Source organism: Camellia sinensis, chromosome 10, assembly GCF_055761805.1.
Source record: "Camellia sinensis isolate YWXY chromosome 10, ASM5576180v1, whole genome shotgun sequence".
NCBI lineage: Eukaryota > Viridiplantae > Streptophyta > Magnoliopsida > Ericales > Theaceae > Camellia > Camellia sinensis.
Window position 1 is genome coordinate 174,354,299 of NC_138970.1, and position 7,941 is coordinate 174,362,239.

A 7,941-nucleotide genomic window follows, 5' to 3' on the forward strand; every position below is an offset into this window, starting at 1 on the left:
GGATGACAAAATGTTACATTGATATGATTAGAGATATATATGAAGGGGTAGTGACCACTATTAGATCGTCTACTGGAGAAACAAATGAATTTCTCATCAGTGTAGGATTACATCAGAGATCTACCTTAAGTCCTTATCTTTTTGCGTTAGTTATGGATGAGTTGACGAGAAATATTCAAGATGGCATGCCATGGTGTATTCTTTTTGCAGATGATATCGTGTTAGTGGATGAGACTAAATAATGAATTAACACAAAGTTGGAGATTTGGAGAAAAACACTTTAATCTAAAGAATTCCGGATAAACAAAACTAAGACAGAGTATATGTAGTGTAAATTTAGTAACAGTAACATTGAAAGTGGAGGAGAAATGAAGATTGAGAACCAAAAACTGCCTAAAAGTGAACATTTTCGTTATTGGAGGTCGATTATCACAACGGCATGGGAGATTGATGCGAATGTGACCCGTAAGATTAAGGTGGGATGGCTTAAGTGGAGAAGTGCATCTGGGGTACTGTGCGATAAACGAATACCCACTAAACTAAAAGGTAAGTTCTATAGAACGACTATTAGACCAATGATGTTGTATATGACGGAGTGTTGGGCAACCAAGAAATAACATGTAGATAAAATGAATATTGTTGAGATGAGGATGCTAAGGTGTATGTATGGCAAAACTAGAAAAGACAAAATTATAAATGAGTGTATTCGGGAATAGGTAGGAGTAGCACCGATAGATGATAAGTTGAGAGATAATCGATTGAGATGGTTTGGTTATATTCAACGGAGACCAATAGAGGTAGTAGTGAAGAAATGTGATGCAGTGACAGTAGATGGAAGTGTTAAGAGATCGGGTAGGCCTAGACTAACGTTGGCTAACGTTGTAAATAGAGATATGGATCTACTTAATTTGACTAACGAAATAGAGATATGGATCTACTTAATTTGGCTAACGTTGTAAATAGAGATAGGACTCAATGGTTGATTTGGTTTGGTTTTACTCAAATTTAATGAATGATTGGAGATGCTCTAACATAGATCAAAAGGCATTTTTTTTTGGACAATTACAAAAAAAAAAAAAAAAAAGAAAAGAAAGCCCATAATTTGAGCCTTTTAACAAAATCCATTACGCCTATTTTTGTTGAGTAAAATTAACCCAAAAAAATAGTACTTTAGTTATTAAAGTTAGCATAGATATACAAAAAAATATTTAAAATACTATTTTTTTTTATTGACTTTGGTTGTTAAGATACCTATTTTTCTATCAATTTTGATGAAAATAGACAAATGATTTACATTAAAAATAAATCAAAAATTTAAAATTTAAATTGATAAAATTAAAAACTTATCGTTTATTTTAGGATAAATTACACATTTTTTTTTGGGCAATTACACAAAAAAAAAAAAAAAACCCATAATTTGAGCCTTTTAACAAAATCCATTATGCCTATTTTTGTTGAGTAAAATTAACCAAAAAAAAAAATAGTACTTCAATTATTAAAGTTTGTGTGGATATACAAAAAAAAATATCTAAAATAGTATTTTTTTTTACTGACTTTGGTTGTTAAGATACCAATTTTTCTATCAATTTTGATGAAAATAGACAAATAATTTACATTAAAAATAAATCAAAATTTTAAAATTTAAATTGATAAAATTAAAAACTTATCATTTCTTTTAGGATAAATTACACATTGCCCCCCTAAAGTTTCACCCATTTCCCACTTTGGCCCTTTAAGTTTTATTTTTCTCACTTTGTCCCTTCATGTTTGAAATTCTTCTCACTTTACTCCTAGACTAACTTTCATCCAAAAAACTAACGGATCTGCCGTGTTAGCAACACATTAGCTTCATGTCAATTTCAAAATTTAAGTTCCTTCTCCCATTTCGAACCCTTAAGTTTAAAAAGTTTCCCATATTAACCCTTTAACTATATGATATTTATTAAATTACACCAACTTTTGGAGGGAATTTTTCTCTTCAAAACTAAGGGCCATCTTATTTATATAAGGTAAAATTATGTATTCTTAAAAAAAAATTTATAATAATTTTAAAATATTTAGATGCACAAAATTTAAATATTTGTGAATAAAATTCTAAAAAATTCACTAAAGATGCAAAAAATAAAAAAATAGAAAACAAAAAAATTTGGAATTTAATAACTGGAATGGAAGGCCAAAACCAATCATATCCATATCTCTAACTTGTCATGCAAATCATAAACACAATAAAGTATGCTACTGTTTGTCCAAAACGAAAAGCTATCCAATTCCAAACAAAGTACCAAGCCTTAAAATATATCCAAGTCTAAAAAAGCTAAGTAAAGAAAACAAACAAATCATGGCTGATTGGATCTAGGGCCCCACTGGCATTGCCCGTTGACAATATTGTAGACGTGTCTGAACGCCACGACTCCGCGCCCGAGATTGGCACGAAAATCCGTTTTGTTCATTAGACTTACTACAGTTTGGACTCAATGTCACGGTTCTGAATCTAATCCTACAAAGTGCAATGCAAGACCGACAAATCACCAAAGAGTCCAAATCCGGCAAATCGTTTTGGAAAATTGATTTTTGTAAAGAAGTACCAAACATGGACTGCTTTGCCAGATACAGAGTCGCCACCTAAATATTTTATTTTGGGGAAATTTAGGAAACCCTGACTCGTGCCTAAGGCCATGTGTCTATCATCACCAAAGTTGCCTCGGCTCGGGAACTTGGATACGAGAGGGGAAGGTCATGCAATGAGCACTCCCACTCGTCCGATCAAAGATCGGCCTTTACTAACATGATATCTTGTTTTTGAAAACACATGCGTTCTTATTCCGGTTATTAGCCTAGAATTACTATGTGATGCGCACAACACACAATTATAGACTAGATTGCCTAAGTTGGAACAAAACATCTCATGTTTGTTTGAAAATGATTTGAAAGTGCTACTCGCAAGTAGGCTAAGACGTGGATTTGCCACTGTAACGACCCCGATCCATAATTAATTACTAACCCATAATTTAGAATGTTAACAAATGTTTAAAAGGGAATTATGTGCTAATTGTGTACTTTATGTGCTATTTGGCTTTCTATCTGTTATTCATAGAATTATCTGTTATGATTTCTACTCTGAACCCGAGATTGATAGCTTAAATACTTTCAGAAACTGAATATGAGTACATGGAGTGACTAATTGGAATATTTGAAAACATATAAGAAATTTTGATAAAAAAAATTGGTTCAGTTCAGTAAAATCACATGTGATTGAATTAAGCCTTAATTAGAACGACTTGGGGTTAATTGAATCAGGTGCTAACCATGATTAGTTAAGGTTACTTGTGTTTAATAAGATGATGCATGATTTATGCCTAATCTACTTCTATTCATGATTCAAGATGTGATTAAGTGTACAATGTGTCAAGGCTTGTGATGGTGTTGAGTGTAGAGGATTAATTCTTATGGATGTGTTGGAGTAGTGCATGTGTGTGCACGTGTTATTCATTCGAATGTGGAAGTGTGTGAGTGTTGTGTATATCTGCTAAAACGTGAAGGAATGTAGGCAACATTCTTCTTGTTCTTTCTACTTCTTTGAGCAGAGAGTTCACCTTAGACAGAGAAAGAGGGTTAGCTCACTCTAGAGATAGAAAACTCTACATTTGTGTGGTTTGAAGGGGAAGAAGAGAGCTAAGGGAAGTCCATCTCTTATTGTTTGAAATCAAAGCTCTAGGTAAGAGTCTTGAGCATATTTTTGCAGCTAACTCCCATGCATCATGATTTCAACTCATCTTGGAACCAATTTCATGAAATTAGCAAGAGAAGTGGGTCTTTGGGCATGTAAATGATTTGCATATGTATTCATGGTAGAACACCTCTAATTTTACTATCTTAAGTTTGGGTTTTGAAATCCTTGCATGCATGTAAGTTTTGGGCATGTTCATAGTTTCAGAATTCATGAGGTTATTGATCATCTTTTGCATGTTTTGAGAAAATCAAGAACATAGTTTGAAGATCTTCCATGCAAGAGTTTTTGAGTTCAAATTGGTAAATTCATGAGCTTTGAGCAAAAGAATTTGTAAACAACCAAGTGTTCATGTTTTAGAAAGGTTTTTGACCATTAAAAACAAGCCATGCATGAGTATAGCCATGAAAATCATATTTTTAAGCTCAAGCTCTGTTTTGAAAAACCCAGAATTTTACAGTCCGCTCGAGCGAGGAAACCTGCGCTCGAGCGGAGAATGCGAGCTCTCAGTATTTTTTTTCAGACATGAGCTCTTCGCTCAAGCGACCACTTGGACGCTCGAGCGAACCCTTTGCATGTTGTCGATCCGCTCGAGCGTTGATTACGACCAACCAGTACTTTTTTCCAAGATTGCAGGTCGTTCGAGCGAAGGAAGTCATGCTCGAGCGACCCCTCTCATTTTGCATGTCCGCTCGAGCGGGGACGTTATTTTCAGAAATTTTGCCTCAGTGTCCCGATGCATGTTTTGGCATCCTTATTGCATCTTAGGCATCTCTAAGCCTTACTTAAGCCATAATAATGAGGTTATGGATTAGAAACACACAAAGGAATGAATGTACTAAGTTAAGGGAATGCAAGTAGGTGTGTTTTAAGCAATGAGCTAAGAATTAACAAGAACCAACTGTAGACGTCCCCGAACGGCCCGGGAGGAACGAGATCCCGTTCTGTTCATTTTGGGGTCACTACAGCTCAGGACTCTCAAATTTGTCACGGTTCTAAGTCTGAACCAAAGAGTCCAAATCCGGCAAATCGTTATGAGAAAACTGATTTTTGAAAGAAGTGCCAAACATGGACTGCTTTGCCAGATACAGAGTCGCCACCTAAATGTTTTTTAATGGGAAATTTAGGAAACCCTGACTCGGTGCCAAAGGCCACGTGTCCGTCATCACCAAAGTTGCCTCGGCTCGGGAACTTGGGTACGATTGGGGAAGGTCACTTCGTGAGCACCCCCGCTCGCCCGATCAAAGATTGGCCTCTACTAACCATGATATCTATTTTTGAAAACTTTGTGTGTCCTTATCCGGTTATTAGCCTAGGTTACTATGTGATGCATACAGCATATAAGTATAGACTGGGTCGCCCGAATTGGAATAAAACATTTCATGCTTGTTTATTTGAAAGATGGTTTGCTACTCGCAAGTAGGCTTAAAATGCAGATTTTGCCACCCGCAGGTGGGCTTAGGCAAAGATGGTTTCGCCACTATCTAGTGGGCTTAAAACAAACAATTGATGATTTATTCCAATCCAAGTAACCCAATCTTCACCCACAGGCATTCAAGCAGTTATATCACATAAGCATATTGCCTCATGGTAAGCATGCTATTCATGGCAGTCACTCACACGCATGCAAGGATGCTAAAGCATAGAACTTACCGAGTACTCCAAGCCAAAATAAGAAGTTACATTAGAAATCATGCATGATCCTAAGTATACAAAAATGCCTAATGCAACACATGCAAAAATGCAACTATAGCAGGCTCAGCTATTCTAAACATGGCATATGAAATGCTACAACTAACACGTATTCAATTTGGAATTGAAAGTACAATGCAGTTAGTATGGTGCGCCGAGCTTGGTGCATGCAAAAACAGATGAATGATGCAAACATGCTATCATACTGTATGCTAATTGAAATATGCCCTAATCTAACCATCATAAGCGGATAAATAAAAGGGAGAAAGACGTGGGGTTGGAAGACATACAACACACACACGCACACTTATTACAGTTGTGCCCTCGCGCAGAGGGTCCGAATAAATATACAGTCCCAAATAAAAGAATATTACAGTCCAAATATTACAGTCCAAATAATGTACAAATTCCTAATTAATTTACAAATTAACTTAGAAAGCTGTAAAACTGGCGTGCAAGCCAGGGACTGCCTTGCTTCTGATGAATGATGCATGTCTGGGCTGCCTTGCGTGGAAATCCACTGGGATGCCCCGATTAGCCTCTGTTTTGCAGTTTATTCTTGGAAAGTGCGCCGAGCCCCGGAAGACTGCTGATTCCTGATTTTGCTGCAACAGAGAGCAGGAAAGGGGCATAGCAATGTATTTTCACAGATATATGCATGCCTCGATCCTCGTGTCACCAATCACGCATATCGATGCATGATGGCAGAGGAGTCGAAATGTGCAACTTAATATAGAATGAATGCACGTGTAAACACAACAAGAACCTAACTCCATCATGGGTAATCCGGAGTGTCGGTGACTGGGAATTGAGACACGTTCCGTCACTCGGAGTACGAAACGCACCTCGTTTCCCGTGCCCGGGCTAACTCTTATCCCGAACACGATGCAATATGCATGATATGCATGAATGCAACTAAGATACAACCTAGTATGCACAATGCTATGAAAATGAGATGTCTCGAAATGTGTGCACACGGGCACGCAAACCGAGAAAAATGACATAATGCGATCTAAGGTACAACCTAGTATGCACTATGCTGTAAAAAAGAGATGCCTCAAAATGCGTGCACACGAGCACGCAAACCGAGGTAATGGCATACGCGATGCAATATGGCTAAAATGGCATATAGAATGCAACATGGACTTACACTAACATGAGAGAGCCTCAGCCACACTCACATAAGAGGCCGATGGATGAAAATGAAGTGCCTCGAAATGCGTGCACACGGGCACGCAAACCGAGGCAATGGCATATGCAATGCAATGGCATGGAAATGGCATATAGAATGCAACATGGACTTATACTAACATGAGAGAGCCTCAGCCACACTCACATAAGAGGCCGATGGATGAAAATGAAGTGCCTCGAAATACGTGCACACAGGCACGCAAACCGAGGCAATGGCATACGCAATGCAATAGACATGAAGACATGATATGGGCTTATACCAACATGAGAGAGCCTCAGCCACATTCACATAGGATGCCGGTAGATGAAAATGAAGTGCCTCGAAATGCGTGCACACGGGCACGCAAACCGAGGCAATGGCATACGCAATGCAATATACATGAAGACATGATATGGGCTTATACCAACATGAGAGAGCCTCAGCCACACTCACATAGGATGTCGGTAGATGAAAATGAAGTGCCTCGAAATGCGTGCACACGGGCACGCAAACCGAGGCAATGGCATACGCAATGCAAATGACATGAAAAATGATATGGGCTTATACCAACATGAGAGAGCCTCAGTCACACTCACATAGGATGCCGGTAGATGAAAATGAAGTGCCTCGAAATGCGTGCACACGGGCACGCAAACCGAGGCAATGGCATACACAATGCAATATACATGAAGACATGATATGGGCTTATACCAACATGAGAGAGCCTCAGCCACACTCACATAGGATGCCGGTAGATGAAAATGAAGTGCCTCGAAATGCGTGCACACGGGCACGCAAACCGAGGCAATGGCATACGCAATGCAAATGACATGAAAAATGATATGCAAACATGTTAATGGATTTCAGCACTGAAATATGGGGGAAAACAGCCCCGAAATGAGGCGAAAACACACCCGATGCATGGGATCTCTCCCGAAATGCAAAATTAGGCACATAGAATGAACTACAGCTATACAAAGCATGCATAATTGGTACATGGAATGAAAAGACAGAAGCAAGGCAGCCTCAAAATAAGCATTTTTACAGTACAAATCATGGCCAAAAAGCAAGTAAAGATATGGCAACAATGGCATGCAAAAATGGCCCTAAACATGAGATTATGAAGCAACTCATAGCTGCTAACTCAAATAGGTTAGGGCCCTTCAACAACATTGAAGAGGGGCCAAAAATAAGCATATTTACAGAACTGTAAAAACCCTAAAAACAAACATAGATATGGCTAAGCTTTTGTGCAAGAAAAAGGGCCAAAAGGTGGCCAAAGAGGCAAGTGGTATATGCAAAGCCCAAACTGAAAAATTCCCTTCTACAACATTGAAGAGGGACAAAAAAT